General features: G+C 38.7%; 1 protein-coding gene across 1 annotated transcript in view; it reads left to right on the plus strand.

Moving 5' to 3' along the window:
• tenm3 (teneurin transmembrane protein 3) overlaps window positions 1-23,451 on the plus strand; it is a 628,014-nt gene that overhangs the window by 169,008 nt on the left and 435,555 nt on the right. Inside the window, exon 3 of the mRNA XM_037538774.1 lies at window positions 2,508-2,644. The gene's annotated coding sequence lies outside the window, so the exon portion shown is untranslated. The remainder of the gene's footprint in view (window positions 1-2,507; window positions 2,645-23,451) is intronic.

The raw sequence follows: 23,451 nt of genomic DNA on the forward strand, positions 1-23,451 counted from the left end.
CTTTAGCTGATCTTTCTCCTTGGCCAGGTTATGCAACTGTAGGAAAAACTGGTATAGAACCTTTATATTATGTGAGACATTGGTGTAGAATCATTACATTCATGCCGACATGTCTCATTTACAAAAATGGTTTCAAAGTTGTCAAATTAAGTCAAAGTCATCTTTATTTATATAGAAATTTTACAACAGGCATTGTGACAAAGCTGCTTTACAGATGAGCAAGCCAAGGGTGACAGTGGCAAGAAAAAATTCCTTAAGAACAAGATAAAGAAACCTTGAGTGGAACTAAGACTCAGAAGTGGAACCCATCCTCCTCTGTGGTGTTCTTCAAAGAACCATCTATTGAAAGGTTCTTTTTAGGGAATCAAAGCTGGTTCTTCTGGCATTTAAAGAACCCCTTTTAGCAGCTTTATTTTTTAAAGCCCTTTTCAAGCTGGATTGGTTTTACCAGAGGAGGTTTAAACCATTTTGCCTGGACAATTCATTTGTGATACAGAATCTGGGTAAATTCCCCAAATTACCTCAAACTGCCCAGATCAAAACTGCATAGGCTAGGCATTCACTCCAGTGTTAAGATAAGAATTAAACAAATCTAAACAGATGATAAAAACAAATGTCCAGTTAATAACAGATTAAATAGCATTACAGTAATTAAATAGGTTCATTCATAATCAGATTTATGTTGACACACAAAAGGTAATTAAAAGTTGACACACAAATAATTAACAGAATATATATATATATATATATATATATATATATATATATATATATATATATATAAATATAAGTGCGTGTGGTAGTGCAAACAACAGTAGTCTACATCATGTAGGGGAATGAAATTGCAGTGTTATTTTTGGTAGAATCTGAAGCACAGTGCTATAACTATCTATAGAAAAAATAGTAGTAGCTTTGGCCCTGGCAGCTAATATTACTGGTCAGCTGTTAATGAGGGTGATAGCCTGAGGAAAGAGCCACAGGACTACTGTGATGTGCTAAATAGAAGGAGAATGAAATTAAATATCCTGAAAGTACCTCTCACAAGGCTATTTCTGTACTGTTCAACTGAACAAGTGTCATGCAACAGTACAGAAATCTCTGCTTTGTCAGAGGTGCTTTCAAGATATTTAACTCTCCTTCTATTTAGCACATCACCAAAAATGTTTTAGATCATTCTTTCATGAACTTCAGGATAAAGGAACTGTGCCAGGTGCTTCATTTTAGAGCTTAGCCTTGTCTTCCACTTGCCAAAAAACAGAAGTGCCGATGTCTATTACAAGGATTTGTAATTATCTGAGGTTGATTCAAACAAGCCTACTATTACTGAAGGAGTTCCCAAGACTCGTGAAAACTAAGGGATGTGACAGATATATTCGTATTAAATTAAAATCACAGATCTCATTGGTGACCACTCAATTTATAATGGTAATCTAAAGTGTTTCTTTAAAATGGAAAATTGAAATAATTATTTTTAGACAGCTGAGTATGTTGTGTATTTTTCTAATGGATGATCTGGTAATAGACATTATTGTCTCTAAGTAAATTAACAATTGTTAGTAAGGTAATTTAAAATGCGCAAATTATTAGAAATGTAGACTGTTATTCAGTTTCTGGCTGGTTGTGGTTGTGTGTAGAATTCTGTCAGCTTTTAGTTGAGTTTAGATTCAAATGTATGGCTTCTTTGGCCGTATTCAGGATCAGACTAAAACCTGGTCCTAAACTTCTCAGTGTACACTGGGCTCAGAAAAGTGTCTGTCAGTACACACACACATGCTCATGAAACATGCCACGGGGAGAGAACAAGAGCAATAATCTGTCCTCATCAGGACATGTGCAATTACAGGTCATCAAAGCAGATATCTAACAGCCTGCCAGCTCCAGCGAGCCGCTTCTGATGGCCCACTGGAAACACACGGTCGTGCGCGCTGATTATGTCGAGGCCTGGAGCATGAAACAATTAACATGGCAGTCAAACTTGCTATCCTCAGTGCAAGACGTCTAAAAACAATGACAAAGTGTCCACCTAAAAATAAAATAAATATGCTTCAGAAGCATTGTATAATAAAAATAAAATAAGAATTACAGATTTAACCTTTCTTTTTTTTTATTATTATTATTACTTTTTTGTGCACACTCCTAATAACAAGCTGATTAGTGAGTTAATGCTCATTTAGTCCCTGTGAAGATACACAATGGTCTGCGCTGACCATTGTATATCTGCGGTCAGTAAAAGAACCTGCTGGAGAGGAGATATGCTCCTAGTTAAGAAGTCAGTGGCCTCCAGCAGGGATTACTGTGCTGAAATCTTTTTGTTTGTCACATTAGGACAGAGTTAATTACTCTGCAAGTCCATCGTCTTGTGCACTTCCTCTAATGAGCTATTGGGCCCTCAGTGCCTTGAGATGTACCCACCATTGGAAACAATGTCACCTTCTGTTCTTTCTCTTCGCTTCCTTATCTGAGCATTTTTCTTACTCTCTCTGTCTTCTCTCTCTTTTTTCTTTTAGGTTGATCATATTCCTTGCTTTGGTGCATTGAGGCCTGTTTCCTAGAGACGCTTCTGGCCCATGGATTAGCCTGTTTACACTTGGAGCCAATCAGACTGGCCAGATGATATCCAAGCGGGTCACTTCCTATGCAGTGGGTGAGTCGAGTTGCGGAGTGACACGGTGTTCGCGCTTTAGTCTTGGCCGTTACACAAATGAACCCTGAACTACCACCTGAACTGCTTACCGAGTACCTGCACTGCACATCTCTACTGGCTTTTCTTTGGTCATTAGAATACCAGCAGGGTAGGGCTTTGGAGCACTAAAAGCAGTGGAAAGCAACAAAACACAGGTAAACACAAGTTTATACAGCTGAAAAAACTAATGCATTGAATTTATTAACCCAAACCTGTACATCATATCCACATGAATACATTGTTTTACATCAACACAATTTTGTCAATATTTTAAAATAACATTTGGCAGTAGTTGTGTTCCATAAAATGTTTTATTTGCGCAGAAAAAATATATGTTTGAATCAAGTACATTTAACACAGTCTTATTTAAGCATAGTTCAACAAGGCATGCATATAAATATAGTGTATGTTTTTAATGATGAGTAAAAATGGCTTGATGACTTTTGATCACACAGCTTATTATAAAATGTCATCTGGAATGAGTAGATGAGGTTTATACTTAGCCAAAGATAGCCTTTCTCTCTTGTTAAAGAGAGGCATCAAAATTAGACACTACTGTAATACTTCTTGAGAGTAAAGGCAGTGGACCTGTCGTATTGAGGCAAATACTTATTTATTTGCTTTTATTTACCATCAGGCAGGGTCAGAAGTGATTTGGAAAGGCAGGAGTGAAGCGTGTCAGATCATAAGGGCTTACGTTTAGTTTGTTATATTTAAAGATAAAATAATGCTATAAATGTCTAAGCATGTAATGACAAGCATAAGTCAGTGGCATTTTTCAGGCCAATTCGAGTTTGAGTAGCTCAAAAATAGGACCAAGAATCTTTAGAAGCTTTTGTATGTGTCAGCAGGGAAGAAGAGGAAAAAAGGATGAAAAAAATGCATGTTGAATCGACAGAGGTGTTGTGGGCCATGCCATTGGTAAAGATGCTATCAAACCAGCATTCGACATAACAATCTTATGGCTTGTCAGCAATTAAAAGCAAAGGCTCATGGGAAGGCTCCGCAACAAGCGCTGTCACTTCATTTCAACAAGCTTTCAATCGGCAAGTGTATATGCGTGTGTATGTGTGTGCACATGTCTCCGAGTGTGTGTTAGTGTGTCTGTGTGTACAGGCTTGTGCTCCATGCTGAGCTCCATACCTCAAAGGCCCAAGCGCACTGCCCAATCAGACACCAGAGCCATCCTGGAGAGCCAATCGCATGCACCGGCGCTGTAGCGTTTCTACAGAATCAAAGGCTCTCAGCCCTCGTATGATATTAAAATGCACTATGGCGCTCCAGCTTTTCATGCAACCCTTCCAAAGAAAGACGGACAGGAACGGAGGAGGGGAGGCAGAGAGAAAACCCAAGTCAAAAGAAGAAGGGGGTAAAAAAAAAAAAAAGAGTTTTTTTGCTCTCCCTGTTTGACTCCATGGGTGGGGAAACAGTAACATTGTCCCACTTTGAAATCCCCCCCACCACCCCCCACCCCCTGCCTCTGCTGCGTGCCTGTGAGTGCACCAGCATGTAGCCTGGTGAACTAGAGCAGCCCCGAAAGCGCTCACTGACTTTCTCTTAACCGCCATCTTTCCTCCTGATGTCATTTCCTGTATCCATGTGCCCCAGTTTCTCCTTCTGCAGGATTAACCCTTTCACCTATAGGCTTCATGGAGTTATCAGCGTCAAACCTTAATAGTCAATAGTTACTATTACCTAGTCAGTACTATGAAAGCTTTCTCATTGACCTGCCATTACAGTCATCTCCAGAAACTGAAGAGACATGCTAATAAGCATGAATGCACAATCGAGTGCTCTTTTTAAGCTTACCCTCTTAAATTCTCCATCTTGTATAGCTCTACTATTTCAGATTTGAGACCTGTAGAGACTAAATATCTGCACAGCTGCCATTTTTCTTTTTTCTCCAAGCAGAAAAGACACATGTTGTTGGGCTGTCAGCTTTGAATTCCTCTCCTTTCTCCTCATGAATTAAAGAAAGAAGGTTAGCGGTAGGTTTTTTAAAATATTTTTTTAAGTCATATTTTCCTGTGACTGCGTGGCTACAGCGTGGACGGGAAGATAGTACTGGGTAAATTGCACGGCTTTCATACACATAAATGGGTGCTTGATGAAAGCGGTTATGCATTTTTTTTTAAATGGCGATGGAAAGCTGGGGCCAGAGCGGGTGATAACTTCATCCCAGCTTGGGCTCCAGAGCAGGAAGAGAGAGGCTGGCTTGAACGGCGGGGATTAGCATCATCAGCGTTAGCAGAACAGCCTCGGCCTGAGCCTGGACCACCTGCCGGGACACCCGGGCCTAACGCCTCTCATCAGTTATGCTATTGTCTGCTGAATGAGAGGGGGAGAGGGAGAGTGAAAGAGTGATGCCTCCCTCTTTCCCTTGTTCTCTGGCCCCCGGATTAGCTACTGTTTTTTTTTTCTCTTTGTTGTCCACTTTTCTTTTCTCTTTTTCTCTCCTCAGTTTTCCAATGGTTGAAGGATCTATTCTTCTATCCTGCCCCTATTTAGGCTGGACATGACACAAGGCCAAGAAGGGATCTCACATGTACCTTGTTGCACTCTCTGCAGTATTTGTTCTGACCTTTTGCAAAAAAGCACATTTTATAAAGGGAAGATTTCCATTTGTGTAGGTTAAAGCAACGGTGACTCTTACACTGCAAAGTGCTACATTTCCTAAAAGCTTAAATGGTAGCTAATGGTGACTCTGTGATTGAAGTGTAATTCAGTGTAAATCTGCAGTGCTCAGAAGAGCTAAAAAAAATTTTCAGTTATTGAAAAAAAATTTTCTTGATTGAACTGTTCCGCTAATTTTCAACACTTGAATGTTGCATTTTTCTCTGTTCATGCAGGGAGATCACATACTTCCAAAAATCTAAGAAGAATAAGAAAAAACATCCCTCTCAAAGGCCAGAGAATCAATGAAATATTGAATCCACCCGCCTATAAATTTTTGTATTCTCTTCCATTCCATTCTTCAATATATAATGTCCATCAAGCTGCAATAATATGATTGTTCTAGATGTTATATTATGCAAATTTAAAAAGTGATTTACTACTCATATTGAAGTTTTTTGTCAAACAGCCTGCCATGGGGTGTTTGGAAAATGGGGGTGGAGAGCATGGCAAATAGGTCATGTAGCTCAAAACTTATATGCATGATCATTGTAAAGTAGGTTGGTAGTGGCAACTGCATACATCTTGTTCCTTGAAGATGAACCTGTAGTGTTTGTACATATGTGTGCTTGTCATTTTACGTTTTGTGGTGGTATGGTACATTGCCCAAAATCATTCAGCCATGTCTCTTTGCTCGGTTATGGGATTGCCCTGTATTATCCTGTGCGGTGAAACAGCAGGCATATTTGTCTCTGCAGGGTTACCAGCTCAAAGCTGGGCTTTAGAAATTCCACAAATATTTTCAGTGGCACAGCACGGATCCCCAACACTGTTTTTGAAGCTTCTGTGGTGTTCCCGAATATTCTCTGTCTCCCCTCTCTCTCCCTCTCTCTCTTCGTTCTCCCTCCACCATTCCAGAAGCTGCGGTCGGGCCGACTTGTTCCCGTGCCAGCCACCAATAACCATATTCCAGGAAAGAGCTCCACATGTTCAATTATATAATTACATCATCGCAGATTTAGACAGATGTCCCATAATACATTTCAAATGCAATCAGCCGCACTCGATCCCCACATAATGCGTTTGGGGAAGAAAAATGATCTCCGCTGAACATGAAACAGATCATATTTGTCATGTTGGTGCTTTGGGTTGCTGTGCCATTGTTGTTGTCGTTATTATTATTAGCGTTAGTTCGGATTTCCTCTGTTGTTCCTCCTCCAATCAGTCTACGCTGGTGGCAGCCTATTTGAAGAAGAATCCCACAGACTGCGCTTTCACTGAAGATGTACCTGCTCATGCTAGTTGCATGGTTGAAATAATCACATAATTGTGCATCTTAGTATTCGCAGAAGTCCTGGGCCCAGGCTAGAGAACAGGGCTGGAGCTTCTGCTGCTACGAAGCTGGCCAGTTTCAGTCTGATCTCCTCTCGTTGTAGCACAGACGGCACACAAATCCCTCGAGCTTTGAGCTTGATCCCGACAACTCAAAATGAGTAATTGTTTATTTTAGCAACAAAAGTTGTATCTCAGCACAGAGTGAAGCCAAAGCTGCAGTTGTATTTGTATTTGGAAGAGAGATGGAGCAGAGACAGAAAAAGCCTTGGGTTTTGGAGCAGTGGTTAAGCTTTTCATTGACTGAGTCTTGGCTGCATCATGTGGGACCACACTGCTAGGCGCCTTGGGGAGGAGGCCATTCCCCTCATCATTACACTTTTGTAATGTTAGATTGTGTATACTGGCTTACATTAGCAATTGTGATATTGGGCAAATGTAACAAAATGTTGGTAGTGGTTTTATTTTTCTTGTAACATGCAGGCTTTTCACAGTCGTCATTGCCAATTATTGGGTCCATCAAACTCTAGCTGGCATCAGAGCTGACTGAAATTTGATGGTTAGCAAAATAATTAAAATCGTAAAAAGTAGTTTGGTAGTGGTGTTTTATTGCTTAGTATTGTGTAGTTTAGTACAGTAATAATTATAAGCACAATAACATTTTGTTTTTTATTTAATTCTTTAGAAAATACCATAATGCAATTTGGATTTTTTTTATTTTTATTTTGTATTAAAAAATGTAATTGATATGGCATTTGACATCATAACAGTAAAAGAGCTTTTGGTACCATATAGAAGCATTTAAAAAAAGTTCTTTATAAAACCATATACAACACATTCTCCATCAATCTGAAGAATTTCACCATGCAAAGAACCATTATGATTCTATGTAGAACTCAAGATTCAAAACTACAAACTAGATATATTTAGACCCTATAACTGAGGTAGACCAAGGAGATAATATGCATCAAAACAAATAAGTCTGAAACCTTTATTATATTGAAGGCCATTGTCCTATCGATGAATGATAAGGAAGAATTGAAAATGATATGAATACAACTCATTAATATGGATACTTCTGATTCAAAGCAATTTTCCCCCTTGACAGGTGAAAGGTAGTGGTGAAGAAGTGTCACCAAATGACAGTTGCATAATTTTGTTTTGTCCTTCACTCCTCTGCTTTTTCCCCCATATTTTGTTTTCTTAATCTCAGTAGTGGTCCCTAAAGTGGTTGCATATTGCGATTGTGTTTGACAGGAGTATGGAAATGGGGGTGAAATGTTTGAAAGGTGACCTTTTCCTCGAGACTGGCATGCACAAAGCGGCCACCTCAGCCAAGGGCCACTCCTGGACCAGGCAAGGCAAAGTGGGAAGAAAAGAATAATATAAATAGTGTGTTTTTTTTCTAGGAAACTTTCATTTAATTTAAGATTAGGTTGTTTCCTACAGCAACTGAGGAAATATACTTCTTAGCTCGTGTGTAAAAGTTTCTTATCACATATGCATGAAACATAACAAAATATAATACAATACAAACCCTTTCAACACTAAAAGTATTGACCACTGAGAATAAGCTCTGTCCTTCTCTCTGCTACCCCCTCACCCCAGTGGCTGGTCATTTCCTTCAGCCGCTTACATTACTGAAGTGAAATTGTCTTAAGTCTGCAAACCCACATCCAATTTGTTTTTCTGGGCTTTATATATTTGCAATTCCATTTTGTCCCCCAACCATTAGTGTACAGGGCAGTTTGCAGGAGCAGTTACCTGAGGGAGCTCAGCCTGTACTTCCCAAAAACAGCGTTGTAAGCAGATGCCTCAGTGTGTATGAGGCATTAGTGTGAAATTTCCTCTATTCTTGAACACCAGGCCAAAAGTCATTTAGTAACGAAAAAGTAGTATCTAAATATACATATATTTTTCTCTTGTAAGGTTGATATTTATGTTTGGAGCATTAAAAGCACTTAACCCAAATTCATTTTTTTGTCACCTGAATGTACTAAGAAGCAATTTAAAGTAATTATGATGTTTTCCTCTGTTAAAATTCCATTCTATTACAGATTACTTTCGTTAGACATTTTGTTTGATAGAGGCTAGAATATAATGAATAACTCTGCTGAAGATAAAACCTAGGAACAGGTGGTATTTCTAGCATTTGTGCGTTATAGAGGAACAAACCACGCAAAGTCAGCAAATTGCAGATAATGTCTCGTTGGAAAATGTCAGTACTGCCTGCAAGGACCTCTCTCTTGCACCTCATAAAAAATAAAAAAAAAAAAGCCTGAAAATTTGGTAAACACAGTATACACAGCAATGTATTGGACACCCATAAGGCTGAACCCAGGAACAGCTCCATGTTGGGTATTATTCATAAGATTGAAGCCCGTAACAGCCTAATTTGGGTTTTACTCACAAGACCGAAGCCTGGAGCTGCTCTGAGTTGCATTTTACTCTTGAAAGGCTGAAGCTGAAGCAGTGTGGTTGGTTAGTGTTGTGAGTAACACCTCTGCCTTCTTTGGTGTAGACTGGGGTTCAATCCCCACCTGGGAAAACACCCTACACTAAACCAATAAGAGTGCTTGGGCAAGACTCCTAACACCACCTTCGCCTACCTGTGTAAAATGATCAAACTGTAAGTCGCTCTGGATAAGAGCATCTGCCAAATGCTGTAAATGTAAGTGTAAGCCATGAGCAGCCCATGTTGGGTTTTACTCATTAAGCATGAAGCATGGAAGCAACACTGTTAGATTGTACTCATAAGGCCGAATCCCTGAACAGCCCATGCTCATGTTGGGTTTTGCCCATAAGCTGCCCTGGCATACTGTAGGGCTTTGCTCATAAAGTTAAACCTGCCCATTTTGGGTTTTATCCATAAAGCTGAACCATGGAGCGTCCATATGTTGGGTTATATCTGTAAGGCTGAAATGTAGAATGGCCTTGTGTTGGATTTAACCCATAAGTCTGAAGTATGGAACAGTGCTGTGTGAGGGGATTTAGCTATACAGTTGAAGCCTGGAACAGCCTCTGTTGGATTTTAGCCAGAAGGCTGAAGTGTCAAACAGTTCCATCTTGGGATTCTTACCCATAAGGCATAAGTTAGGAACAGCCTCTGTTTGGTTTTACCCGTAGGGCTAAAGTCTGGGACAGCCCCTGTTGGGCTGTAGCCATAAAGACCTTTACACACAGAGCACAATTTAATTGTCCTGTTTATTTGGATGTCAATAAATTAATTCAAGCATAAGTATAACCGATGATATATTGCATACCAAACTTCATTTTCCAGATTATGGCAATACCACGGTCTCCCTTGTTCTCCCCTGTTTGGTTCTTGCCAGCTTTTGCAGGGAACAAAATCTTACTCAACTGACATTTCAGATGTTGGCATGGCCATATAGCGAACATATAGCAACCAACCAGAATTTTTTGACAAACATCAATAGTATTAGTTTGTGTTTTGCTTCATCATGTGTGGAACTACATCTCCAAAGGCAACTCAAATTGAGTCTGAGGGATTTCTGATTTCTCTATATAAGCATTCTTAAAGTTTCTGCTTGTGAATGGGCAGTGAAACTCTCTGTTTGCCTTTCACTTTCTGAAATAGCCTGCTCATTTCAACATGTGCTTGATTTGTGAGAAGCACAGAAAGGAGACATTCTGTCATTTTGTTAATTTTTTTTTTTTTTAATGTTTCTTTTTTGCGTGTAACATAGCATAATGCAAAATTTCAAAACTTGTGCCACTGTATATACCCTGTATATACACTGTATATATAAAAATAAAGGGAACACTTAAACAACACAATATAAGTAAATCAAACTTCTGTGAAATCAAACTGTCCACTTAGGAAGCAACACTGATTGACAATCAATTTCACATGCTGTTGTGCAAATGGAATAGACAACAGGTGGAAATTATTGGCAATTAGCAAGACACACTCAATAAAGGAGTGGTTCTGCAGGTGGGGACCACAGACCACTTCTCAGTACCGATGCTTTCTGGCTGATGTTTTGGTCGCTTTTGAATGTTGGTGGTGCTTTCACACTCGTGGTAGCATGAGACGGACTCTACAACCCACACAAGTGGCTCAGGTAGTGCAGCTCATCCAGGATGGCACATCAATGCGAGCTGTGGCAAGAAGGTTTGCTGTGTCTGTCAGCGTAGTGTCCAGAGGCTGGAGGTGCTACCAGGAGACAGGCCAATACACCAGGAGACGTGGGGGAGGCCGTAGGAGGGCAACAACCCAGCAGCAGGACCGCTACCTCCGCCTTTGTGCAAGGAGGAACAGGAGGAGCACTGCCAGAGCCCTGCAAAATGACCTCCAGCAGGCCACAAACGTGCATGTGTCTGCACAAACGGTTAGAAACCGACTCCATGAGGATGGTATGAGGGCCTGACGTCCACAGATGGGGGTTGTGCTCACAGCCCAACACCGTGCATGGCGCTTGGCATTTGCCAGAGAACACCAGGATTGGCAAATTCGCCACTGGCGCCCTGTGCTCTTCACAGATGAAAGCAGGTTCACACTGAACACATGTGACAGACATGACAGAGTCTGAAGACGCCGTGGAGAGCGATCTGCTGCCTGCAACATCCTTCAGCATGACCGGTTTGGTAGTGGGTCAGTAATGGTGTGGGGTGGCATTTCTTTGGAGGGCCGCACAGCCCTCCATGTGCTCGCCAGAGGTAGCCTGACTGCCATTAGGTACCGAGATGAGATCCTCAGACCCCTTGTGAGACCATATGCTGGTGCGATTGGCCCTGGGTTCCTCCTAATGCAGGACAATGCTAGACCTCATGTGGCTGGAGTGTGTAAGCAGTTCCTGCAAGATGAAGGTATTGAAGCTATGGACTGGCCCGCCCGTTCCCCAGACCTGAATCCGATTGAGCACATCTGGGACATCATGTCTCGCTCCATCCACCAACGCCACGTTGCACCACAGACTGTCCAGGAGTTGATGGATGCTTTAGTCCAGGTCTGGGAGGAGATCCCTCAGGAGACCATCCGCCACCTCATCAGGAGCATGCCCAGGCGTTGTAGGGAGGTCATACAGGCATGTGGAGGCCACACACAATACTGAGCCTCATTTGACTTGTTTTAAGGACATTACATCAAAGTTGGATCAGCCTGTAGTGTGTTTTTCCACTTTAATTTTGTGTGTGACTCCAAATCCAGGCCTCCATTGGTTAATAAATTTGATTTCCATTGATGATTTTTGTCTGATTGTGTTGTCAGCACATTCAACTTTGTACAGAACAAAGTATTCAATGAGAATATTTCATTCATTCTGAACTAGGATGTGTTATTTGACTGTTCCCTTTATTTTTTTGAGCAGTGTATTGCTATGTGACAAAATTGTGTTTGAATATTTTTCATATTCACATCGCATTTGGTGTATAAGGCCTTAAGGCTGCAGTCTAGTACAGCCTCTGTAGAGTGTTACACATATTACCGAAATGGGGGTTAGCGCTGTGTTAGGTATTACCCATAAGGCTAAAGTCTGGGACAGCCCCTGTGTAGAATGACGTCACCTGATGTTCATACATGTTAACCATTACGCCTTGCATGAGCAAAGAGCTTCCTGCCATCCATTATCACATCCTGCCATACAAAGTGAGTTATTACAACGTTATTTTTTTCCCCTCTATCGCCCCTTGTCTCCATGTCAACACATTTTAATGGGCTCCTTTTCTTTACAAGGCCTTGTTGTGTTAGTATTGCCTTTTTGTGTTGGTGCTGTTCTGAATTAAAACCGTGGTTCAGCCTCAGTTTGTTGAAACATTTCTTTCTTTCTTTCTTTCTTTCATTCTCTCTTTCTTTATTTATTTCCTGGGCTATCTCCCTCCCTCTTCCCATGAACTTGTCTTTGAGAAGGCACTGCTTTCTGTGAGGAGAATTACACAGAAACTTTATACCTGTCTTTTTAAGCGAATAGAATGTGCATTCCTTCCCAAATCCTTGGTGGTCTGGCCTTACGATCGTCTCTCCTTTACACTCCACTGGCGTCTGCTGCAGCAACACATGGTAATTATTAGATGAAGAAAAAGATTACAATTCCTTTTTTTCCCCATTTAAGTCATAACATAGTAGGTAATGGCTCACCCCATGTGAAAATGGAACATTTTACCCCTCTGTCCAGCTTTTGACAAAATCTAAATCTTTCCTTTTTCTTTCAAATTAAGCGTGGGAAATTCATTTTAAATGACAACTTTTCACATTTCAAACTGGACATGTGTGTTGGTGTGTGTGTGTGTGTGTGTGTGTGTGAAGCACAAGGTGGGACATGCAGATTACCTGCTTTTTAGCATGTAGTTTGCTTTCAGCTGTGGCTTATTTGTCAGCAGCTGGTAAACTCATGTCTGTATAATCTCTGTCAGAATTACTGAAGCAAAGAGTGGGTTACATATTAGAAATGAGTTCCTTTCCAGGGGCTCCCAAGTAGGGCAACCATCTAAGCATGGGCCTTATCATCAGGATATTGTGAGTTCGATCACTTGTGATGCTACAGTTATTTGTGGCCAGGAGTCCAAGAGAGCACAACTGACCTTGCTCTTTGGGTGGATAGGATGGCCCCCCCTTCTCCCCCCTCACTCACACAATGCCAGTCAGAGCAGGCAAGGGTCAAACTAGGACAAAAAATAGTTTTGTATTTGTTTATTTTTTTATTTTTATTTGTTTTTTCACTCATTCATTCTATGATTTCCCTCTCTCAACAGTTTCTTGTCTAACACTACTGTTCTGAAATTTTCACTAAGTTGATTAGTGTAATTGAAAGCCTGTTTACTCTGCGTGTTGACGTGCAGGAGGTGGAGATAAGTTTAGGATGAGAGTAAGCATTTCCTTTTGCCATTTCCTGTATTTAGACTGGGAACTCTCTCTTACAAACACATTCGCACACGTGTGTATACATGTATACCCACACACATTGAATGACACTTTCTCATTTCCTGCATCTCATAATTCTCTGTGTCCACTGGAATCTCCCCTGTTTGGGAAGAATGAAGAGTTTGATGCCTTTTCTGCTTTTAGTCTGAGAGGTGTCTGTGCACATGTGTCTGTGTTTGCTGTGTATCTCTCAGCATTACAGTTAGTGAGTGAACTGTGTATCATGGCGGATCATAAAGGAATGTAAGTGATGGCCTGGAGCAATCGGGCACGTATAAACCCTGGCTGAACTCATTCTGTCTGTCCTACAGTGTCACTGAGGCTGCATTTAAGTGTGTGTTTAAAAAGGATACATACCTTGGCTCTGTAATGGCCCGCATATGGGCTACATAGAAGCATGAAGTGTCAGTTTCTGTCTTAGAGTGTAATACTGAACATTGTGTGAGTTTGAAGCTGGCAATAATGTGTCATGTTTACAGAAACTATATCATGCCAAACAATGTTTATTTGGTCAAGAACACATTAATATTCAAATAAATTAGGACAGTCGACTGATGATATAATTAATTGCAATTAATTACAGTGATTGGTGTAATTACAATTATTAGCATTTGTCTTAGTTGCTCAGATTTTACCCTTAAGATGCATTTTGTTAGAACTACATGAGTGGACAAAATAAGCTTTATCATTTATTACTATATCACTTGATTGCATGTTGGACATAAAAATCAAAGAGAACACAGTTTCTAGTTTTCATCATAGCAGTGGCTGCATTTTCCAACCCAACTTAAAGTACTTCAAAACTAAACAAATTTAAAGCACTCTTATATAGTCAGTCCACACAACATACAGCATGAGTTTTAACGTTTTAACACGCTAACTGTTAACCCTGCTAGAGTGCATACAAATAATCAAATAAAATACATTGTCATTTGATGGGTAGGTGTTAACCATTTTTGAGGAAGTCTATTATTTACGGTTATCATGCCAAACTTAGTTTATCTAATCAGGCCTTCATTAAATCAATTCAGGTATGCTAATGATGGAATTTAGCAGGATGGCTGTGGTGTGATATAAAATATGTTAAACCTTAAGAAAACACTGTTTTTCTAGTGACAACATATTGTAATCTTACATTAATTATTTCTCAGCCATAGCTAATTGAAACAAGCAAAATTTAAATACATCCTGTCCAAATAGGCCAGAAATATCCTGCCATATTCTCAACAGAGGCTGTGGGATCAAGTCAGTGAATTCCTTTTGCTTTGTGCATGATACACAGTCCAGTGCACCAATAGCTCACAGGCAAAAGGGTGGCACAGAGGGACTGATGAATGTGAATCAGTTTGCGTTCCACAAGCAATTCAGTCTTATTATGAGAAGTCATTTTACGCGAGTTGCTGAAGTGAATGAAGTGCATTGGATCGAATTGAGTTTCCAGCGCATCCTATTTTGGATGCATTGTAGCATCTGTCTGTAAGCACAGAAAGTTTGAAAGAAAATATTCATTTCAGAGATTGAGATCGTGTATAGTTTCACGGCCTATGTGGTAATGTATTAGCCCAGACAAAGAGCCTACCTGCTCAAGTCTCAGTGCTGAAATATGTTGAGATATTAACAGCCCAACATTGAACAGAGAACGAAATCTGAGTTTACTTCATTCTCAGAGTTTTGTGCACTTTGCATTGTCAAAGGCTTTACAGAGTACCACATTCAGATATTGAATATGTTTAAAAATATACTTAATGCCCTATTGATTTGAGTTGTTAGCACAGGTTTATGTTGTGTTTGTATGTTGTATATAATTGTTTATTTACTGGTTTATTTATTTTCCTTTGTTGCGTCTTGAATCATCTTAAGTATATTCCTACATTGTTATTTTTTGTTATTGTGCACTTTGAATTCAACGCAAGCTGTTGAAGTAAACTATATGTTTATTTATTGGTTTTAACAATGGTATTGTTGCGATTTTTGTCGTGCCTCTGAGGATCCATGAAAGGTTTCTAGCCCAGTACAATGATGCTTTTCATTTGTTTATCTGTTTAGCTGCCACTATTCCCCTGCTTATTGGACTTCACGATTTTTCAGTATATCTGGCGTTTTTATTTTCTTTACATCAGAAAATAAAAGTATTCTTCCAATCTTCGTATGAGCTTCTGCAGCAATAAAACACTTTCATGGCTTCAGATCCATACAGACATCATGAATACCCCACCAAATTATTTATTACATTCTGTATATTTCCTACATCTACATAACATACACATACATGTCACATAAAGACCTGTGCAAAAGCTTTCGGCATCTGAGAAAGCTTATAAAGTGTTTAAAAAAGGTATTTATCTGGGCAGTACACCCTTATTTGCTCAGAAAAAAAACATTAATACAATGATTATTGATTTATGTGTGTCAGTGTGTTTTCTTTTCTAAATATTTATTTATTATATGGAATCAGTTTAATACATACTTGCTTTTTTTATTTGTTTGCTCATCATATATATCCTAGGTACTTATTATGTATTTACTTATTATTGAAAATTTTTACTGAGAGTCATCAACTGTTTGCTAGAGTTTCACACACTTTACTCACTACTTCTATCCTGAGTATAGTTTATATCGTCACTGTTATTACAAAAAAAAAGAGAGACATAAGCTGCCCTTTTCCCCTTTAACTCATTAGCTGTGAGTGTGCATGCATGTTGATCATCGTAGAATGAATCAGTATATGGAATTTTTTTTATGTGCTAATGTGTTTTCTACCTCTGTGTAAAAGAGGCTCTATCCTGCCTTTAAACTTCTGTTTCACAAGAAATAGAAGTGTGTGAGCACAGGGTAAAACTAATTTCACTATACTGGTGTTCATATCACTTCAACTTACCATGTAATGCCATGTGAGTTCATGTTTGTCAGAGTTGCCAAGACTGAAATTTAAGGATGTATCCAGAAGACTAAATACACAACATTGTGTTAGTCCAAGCTGAATGAAGAATAATATATTTGTAGAAAAGTTCCCTCACAGCTTTTGGACTACAATAACGTTAGCTACCGTTGAGAGAGCAATGAACATGGACACATTGAACATTTTAAAATACCGATAATCAAAACCTAGATGAGCAATGTTAGCTTGAGATATGTAAAATAGCATACTAACAAGAAAATAGTTGACAAAAACATAAATATACACATACCAACACAGGGGCTTTTTGTGTCACCATGGTCCATTTTGCCTCTGTAGACTTATTTCACAACCATCTACTCCATTCAGAACACTAGCTCTCTTCAATGCTGGCAATATTTGAGGGGAAAAACAAAAATGGTTCCACTGAAAGCAGTGAAATGCTGGCACAGATACTTTCCCTCCATATTACAAATTTTATTCCTTCTGCCCTACGAGTTGTACAAACCCATGCTTCCTCTTCAGCTGAAAGGCCACTCGAAACTCAGGTTAATTTGTTTTCGCTTGGAGCTTGAACACTTAGGTATACTATACAATCTTTCTGTTGTTTTTTTTTTCTGAAGCAGCCCCTCACCCAGCAACAAATACTTCCAGCAGAAAAAAACATGGAAATCTAAAAAGTGCTTACTGTTGAATGCACTAGGATGTTTGTAAGCAGCTCACATACATGCTCACAATGCAGTTCATAACGCAATGGAATCACGTATTGTTGGTCAGTGGAAATATATAAGGTCATTAGAGTGTGAAGTATTTTATTATCCATGTTTTTACTTGGTAGCTTGTGACAGGAGCAACATAAAAGTCTGAGTTGTCAGATTTCTTAAATCATGTTCTTTATATATCAAATAACTGTGAAATGAGCACTGACAAATATGACAGTATTCATGGAGAAGACCACATTTAAAAAAAAATGATTTGCCCATTTTTTTTTTATCAATATTAAAGCAGTGAATACGATTTTCTTAATATAAAGTTAACGTTTCTGAGATTCTTATCACAGTTACAATGTAGTTTTTTGTCAGGTGTGTCTGTGCCCTGTTCCCCACTTTCAAAGTGCACCCTAGCTCATGTGCCACATACAGAGGTCTCCTGCTCCCTGCTCTAAATACACACTGGCTGAAGATCAGAGGCATCCTGCAGTCAGAGAGAGAGAGAGAGAGAGAGAGAGAGAGAGAGAGATGACATTGGCTTGTCCTAAGTGTTCAGTAGTGTGAGAGATGCTCCAGTAAGGGAGGAGCTTTTACTGCTTCACAGCACACACTCACGTCAATGCACCGTCACACCTTACATATGCCACAATGTCATACACACACATACACACACTAAGACCGGTACAGCACTGTCATAGTAACAAGGAGAGATTGGGCAGATGTCCTGGACACTGACAGGGTCGAGAGTACAATGCAAGGAGACATGAGAATGAAGAGATGCTGATAGACAGGGTTGTGTAGATTTCTTGAATAAGAATGATGTAGCTGTTACTGTCATATTAAAAAAAACACCGTAACACCATTATATAGGTTTTGAATTAATGTAGACATTATTAAAGTGTACAATGTCCATTCCAAATCTGCAGATGGAAACTAAGATGCCAAAGCAGCCAGTTTAGAATTCACTGTTTTAGTGATGTCATGAAACCAACTCATTAATCTGCCTTTTAAGCTGACAATAGTTTAGACTTGCCAACTCATGCTGAAGTTGTAAGGAGTGCTTCGGGCCAGGACTGCTTTTTTAATAAAGCACATTAGAGGTTATAAAAAGGTCATGTAAAAATTAAATATGACCATTTTGTTACATAAAAACAAACAAGTGTTATGACTGGACCTCAAAGTAATAACTTTAGAGATATAATTTTTTCTTTCAGTGGTAATGATATATACACCATCTCACAGAAGATCATGAACACTTAGCTTTTCAAAATGTTTTAATCCAAGTAAGCCATACAAATGTTTGCTTTATTGGCTTATAAAGGGAGATTCACTTGAAACAGTAATACACCTGTAGATAGGACTCTCTGTGCCAGTTTTAGTGAGAATGCTACCTTGGGAATAAAGCCAAACACTGTGCATTTTATGTCCTTGTTGTTATGTCAGCACTCATCAGCACTCAGATCTTTGAGGTACATTCTAAATTGCATTTGTGCCAAAACACATCCAGGATGTGCTTTTAACAGTAGTTTAGAAAAGAAAACTGTCAAATCATTATTTTTCCAAATGTTGCTCTTCATAACAAGAATGAACATGAAGCTGAGTGTTGAACATAAATCTTTGCAGGTGCTTTTTCTTACAACTCTGTTTCCAAAAAAGTTGGGACACTGTGCAATATGTAAATGAAAACAAAGTGCAATCATGAGCAAATAATTTAAACCCTCTATTGATTTGAAAATACTGAGATTTTTTTTAATGCACATTTCTAATTTGAAGCCAGCACCATGTTCCAAAAAGTTGGGACAGGAGCATATTTACCACTGTGGTGCATTACCTCTTCGTCAGACAACACTCTGTAAGGGTTTGGAAACCAAGGGGACCAATTGCTGTAGTTTTGAAAGTGAAATGTTTTCCTGTTTTTGTTTGGCTTTTGAACTGTGCTCTGATAACAAGCTCAGGGTTATTTAACCCAGAGGACAGTATTCATGATTTTAAAAAAATAATAAATCAAATGTTGATTCATTGGACCTCAGAACACTTTACCACTTCACCTAAGTCCAATTTGAATGAGCTCGAGTCCAGAGAAGGCAGCAGCATTTTTGGATCCCGTTTATATATGATTTCTTCTTTGTGTTTTAGAGTTTTAACTTGCATTTGTGGATGCAGTGACAAACATTGTTTTTCAGAAGTCCAGACCATGCAGAGAGTTCCACTATAGAATCATGATCATGGCCAGAAAATACTGATTTTGACCTTTTCCCTTGCAAACATAGATTTCAAATAACCACCAGGTGTTTTTTTTAGCATTCACAACTTTACCAGTCCCAACTTTTTTGAACATGTTGTTGGCATCAAAGTCAAGATGCACATATATTTTTCAAAAAACAATACATTTTCTCAGTTTCGACATTTCATATGTTGTCTTCTTACTATTTTTCAATTAAATATAGGGTTTAAATGATTTGCACACCATTGCATTTTGTTTTTATTTACATTTTGCACAGCGTCCCAACTTTTTGGATGTGGGGTTATACTTTGTTTACAATTTAGTTTATTTAGTATAGCACCAAATATATTTATCATTTTCTATCTAAAACATTTATACCTAAGGTAAATGTCTAACAGAATACATTTATGTGTATTCATTGCATCTATTTTTATTTTATTTATAATCAAATTCAGATTTTTTTTATTGTTTTGATCAAAAAGTAGTCTCATGGGAAAATTACAAATTAAAATGATAAAAGTGAGAAAAATCTAACTTTTTAGCCATATAGATTTATTAGTTTTAAAAATTCCTTCAGATTTGTGCTCAGGTAAGCTTAGAGAATATACAGACCAAAGGGAATTGAACATTGTAGATACGAGCATTGATTTATATGGAATAAGAGAAAGTTTTAAAAAAGGTATCTCTATGCTTTTGTACATAGAATCTGGCTTATATTGTGTGTATTGGTTCCATTGGTTAATAATAACACCAGTTTTACACTGTAAGAGTCGATTCATGTAGCAGGGCTGAATGCCGTTTGTCCTGAATACTGTGTGCGCTTGTGTGTGTGTGTGTGTGTGTGTGTGTGTGTGTGTGTGTGTGTGTGTGTGTGTGTGTGTGTGTGTGTGTGTGTGTGTGTGTCGCTCTCGGCAAGAGAGAAAGTTTTGCATGTTTGGACACTGGGGGACGGGCTAGGAGTGGATGTAGTGAGGCATGCAGCTTTGTCAGAATCTGTCACTGCCAACGTCTGTGGACCACCCAAGGGCTACACACACACACAAACAAACACACACATCCCTTCAGTCCAGAGCCCCACATCCACATGTATGGATGTGCAAGGCTGTCCATATTTTTTCTCATCTAGCTTCTAGGAAAAAAGTTTTAAAAGTCTGCTTTATCTGCTTCATAATGCCTACACTCTTAAAAATAAAGGTTCCAAAATGGTTCTCATTTACATCCCATTTACAAACATGCTTCAGAGATATTGAAAGTCTCTTTAGGGACCAAAAGTGGTTCTTCTATAACAGCATTCCAAAGAACGCCTTTTTGCCACCTTTATTTGTTAGAGTGTATTTTTAGAACTGGTGTGTGTTTGTGCATTTGTGTGTGTGCCTGTGTGTGAGACTCCAGCAGAAGAGCAATTATGTATCTGATGGAGACACGTTTTTGATGAAGATAATCTTAGTTTTATCTCAAAGGCGACATGTGTGAGTTTGGTTGGAGCTTATATTGAATATTTGAGATATGTATGTGTCTGTTTATGTATGTGTGTAAGTTTGTCAGTATGTATTTTTTTTTTATTTATTGATATGCCTGCTCTAAATCCACTTATACATACCTAATTATGCTCACTTTGCACTTTGCACTTTGTGATATCATCATCATATTGCCCACTCCTATCTTGAACTATGTATGCATGCCAAGTTTATCCTAGTGAGGAAGGATTTGTATTTTGTAAAGAATTCGTGTGAAAAAAAAGTTAAGACAAGCCAGCCTTGCAGGTTTATGCAGCGCGTGCTCGTGCCCAGCATTAAAGTTATCGGGTACCAGGTAAAATTTTGACTGTGTCCATAATTTCACTTAGGTATGTTTCTGCAATTACAATGTATAGTAGTCATCATTACACCCAAGAAATGTAAAAACCTGTGAACCTTTAGTATGTATATAATTTTAATACATATAAATATATATGTTTGACAAAAGAATGAGAAAGGTTATAACTACGTTTGAAATGAGAAAGAAAGAAATTAATTTAAAAATGCATTAGAAATATTCATAAAAGGGGTAGCAGGTTCAGGGACATTTTGTAGGGGCAATATTATTTAACTTCTAAAAGAAACACTCAGGCATAAAGTCAGCTTGGGTCAGCTTGGTAATTTTGTTATTTGCAGAAGGGTACTTTGTTTCTGCTTGTATTATATGTACCGCTGTGTGAAGGCAAGTGATTCCTTAACATTTTTCCAGCAGAAGCAGAGCTGCCACTTGCCCTGAATTCAACACACATAGCATATCGTTATATTGTCTATTTTCATCCTGTTTGGTGTCAGCGCAATTCTTATTTCAGACCATTAACAGAGTAAGACTGCAGTGAATCCAGACTCAAAAGAAAGGACAAAAGCCGAGTGGATTTATTTAACTTAGTTCACCGTAACGGAGTCTCTAGTGTTGACATTTAGGCCTTGCACTTAGCAGGGAATCATTTAATAGGCGGAGGTTTATTTCACTCTCGCTGCCTGGTCATGTTTCTGTATTACAGGGTTATAGATACTTTTTTTTTTTTAGTTGAAATGTGACCACAGCAGATAAGGTCTTCAAATCTTGCCTATGTAAAATGTGAAAATTAAGTGGGTTTTTTTTTTTTTTTTTTTTTGCACCACCATAGAAATCTGCCATGGAAACAGTGGTTGGGTGAAATCTCTCAAGTCAGGCCAAAACTAATTCACTGCACTCCTGGCTACTTGAGTAGAAACAAGGAGAACATGTCTGGCTTTTGGAGCTGGGACATTCACTTGATGGCTTCAGGGGCCATGACACCGAGCCTTGTTAAAATTTTATTGTAGCAAGGTGGAGTCCTGTCTCGTTACACACGCTGCCAAAATACTAGGAACTATCACAGCCAAAAGGAGGGAGAAAAACAAACACAAAGACTTTGAGGTTTGCTTCAATACCAACTTTGAGTTACAGCACTAACCACTTAGGCTTAGCTCCCCCTGTAGGGTGCTTCAGCTGGGGACGTTTTTTGTTTATTTATTTATTTATTTTTCTTTTTTCCTACTCTGCTCAGATGTGTGCTGACCTTCAAATTGGAAAGGATACTTTTTCTGCCCAGGGATGCCATGCCCATCCTTTGATGCTGTCAGCTTTGTGAGATGTTCTCACTTTTAACCCTACAAAATGCGCGCATAATGGGCAGTTGTTGCAAGAATGTATATGTTTCTTTTGGTGGAAAAATGTTTGATTAGCACGTTTTTATTCATCGTTGGGTTCTATTTTGATGTTTATTTCCTTTCTGCTGTTTACCCACCTACCACACATAGTGCTCGCTGATGTTTCTGGTCATTGGAAAAGTCATTAAGTCACTTCATGCTGTAGACTTATTAGAGCTGGATAATCTTGTAGATGCCCTACTTGCAAAAATATGAACAGTACCAAACTAATGACGAGCCGAAAGGACAGTGTGGTTGGACATCCTGAACGAAAGCAATTTAAAGGTGGAGGCGAAGTGCACATTCAGTTTCTACCAAAAAAGATTTATTGGAGCAATGCCATAGAAGAACCACTTTTGGCTCCCTTAAGAACTGTTCAATGGGTGGTTCTTTAGAGAGATATTTTAAAGAACCTCCTCATAAGAGCTTTATACGAATTAAAGGTTTTTTTCCTAGAATGACACATGCATGCCAAGAATACTTAAGGAACCTTTGTTTTTCTTCAATTGGTAAATAAACTGCTGTACACTATTATATTGAAGGCATAGCATGGAGCAAGGGCGTTATGGTGAATTACACTGGGGCACATTGTGCAGAGTAAACAAGCAGTTTACATAGTCTGATGTTATTGTTCATTTAAGGTTATGAGTGGGTCCATGGCTCATTTTGAATTCACTGTTTTTGTGATGTCATGAAAAACAATGCATTTATATATATATATATATATATATATATATATATATATATATATATATATATATATATATATGTGTGTTTCGTGTATAGGAGTTCGGCCTCCCACTCATGTTGAAGTTAGAAACAGTGTTGCGGGCCAGGCAACTTTTTGACTGACGCACAATACAGGACAGAACAGAGATCATGTACATATATCAGTATGTGTATATATATATATATATATATATAT

The sequence above is a fragment of the Pygocentrus nattereri genome, chromosome 5 (genome assembly GCF_015220715.1).
Source record: "Pygocentrus nattereri isolate fPygNat1 chromosome 5, fPygNat1.pri, whole genome shotgun sequence".
NCBI lineage: Eukaryota > Metazoa > Chordata > Actinopteri > Characiformes > Serrasalmidae > Pygocentrus > Pygocentrus nattereri.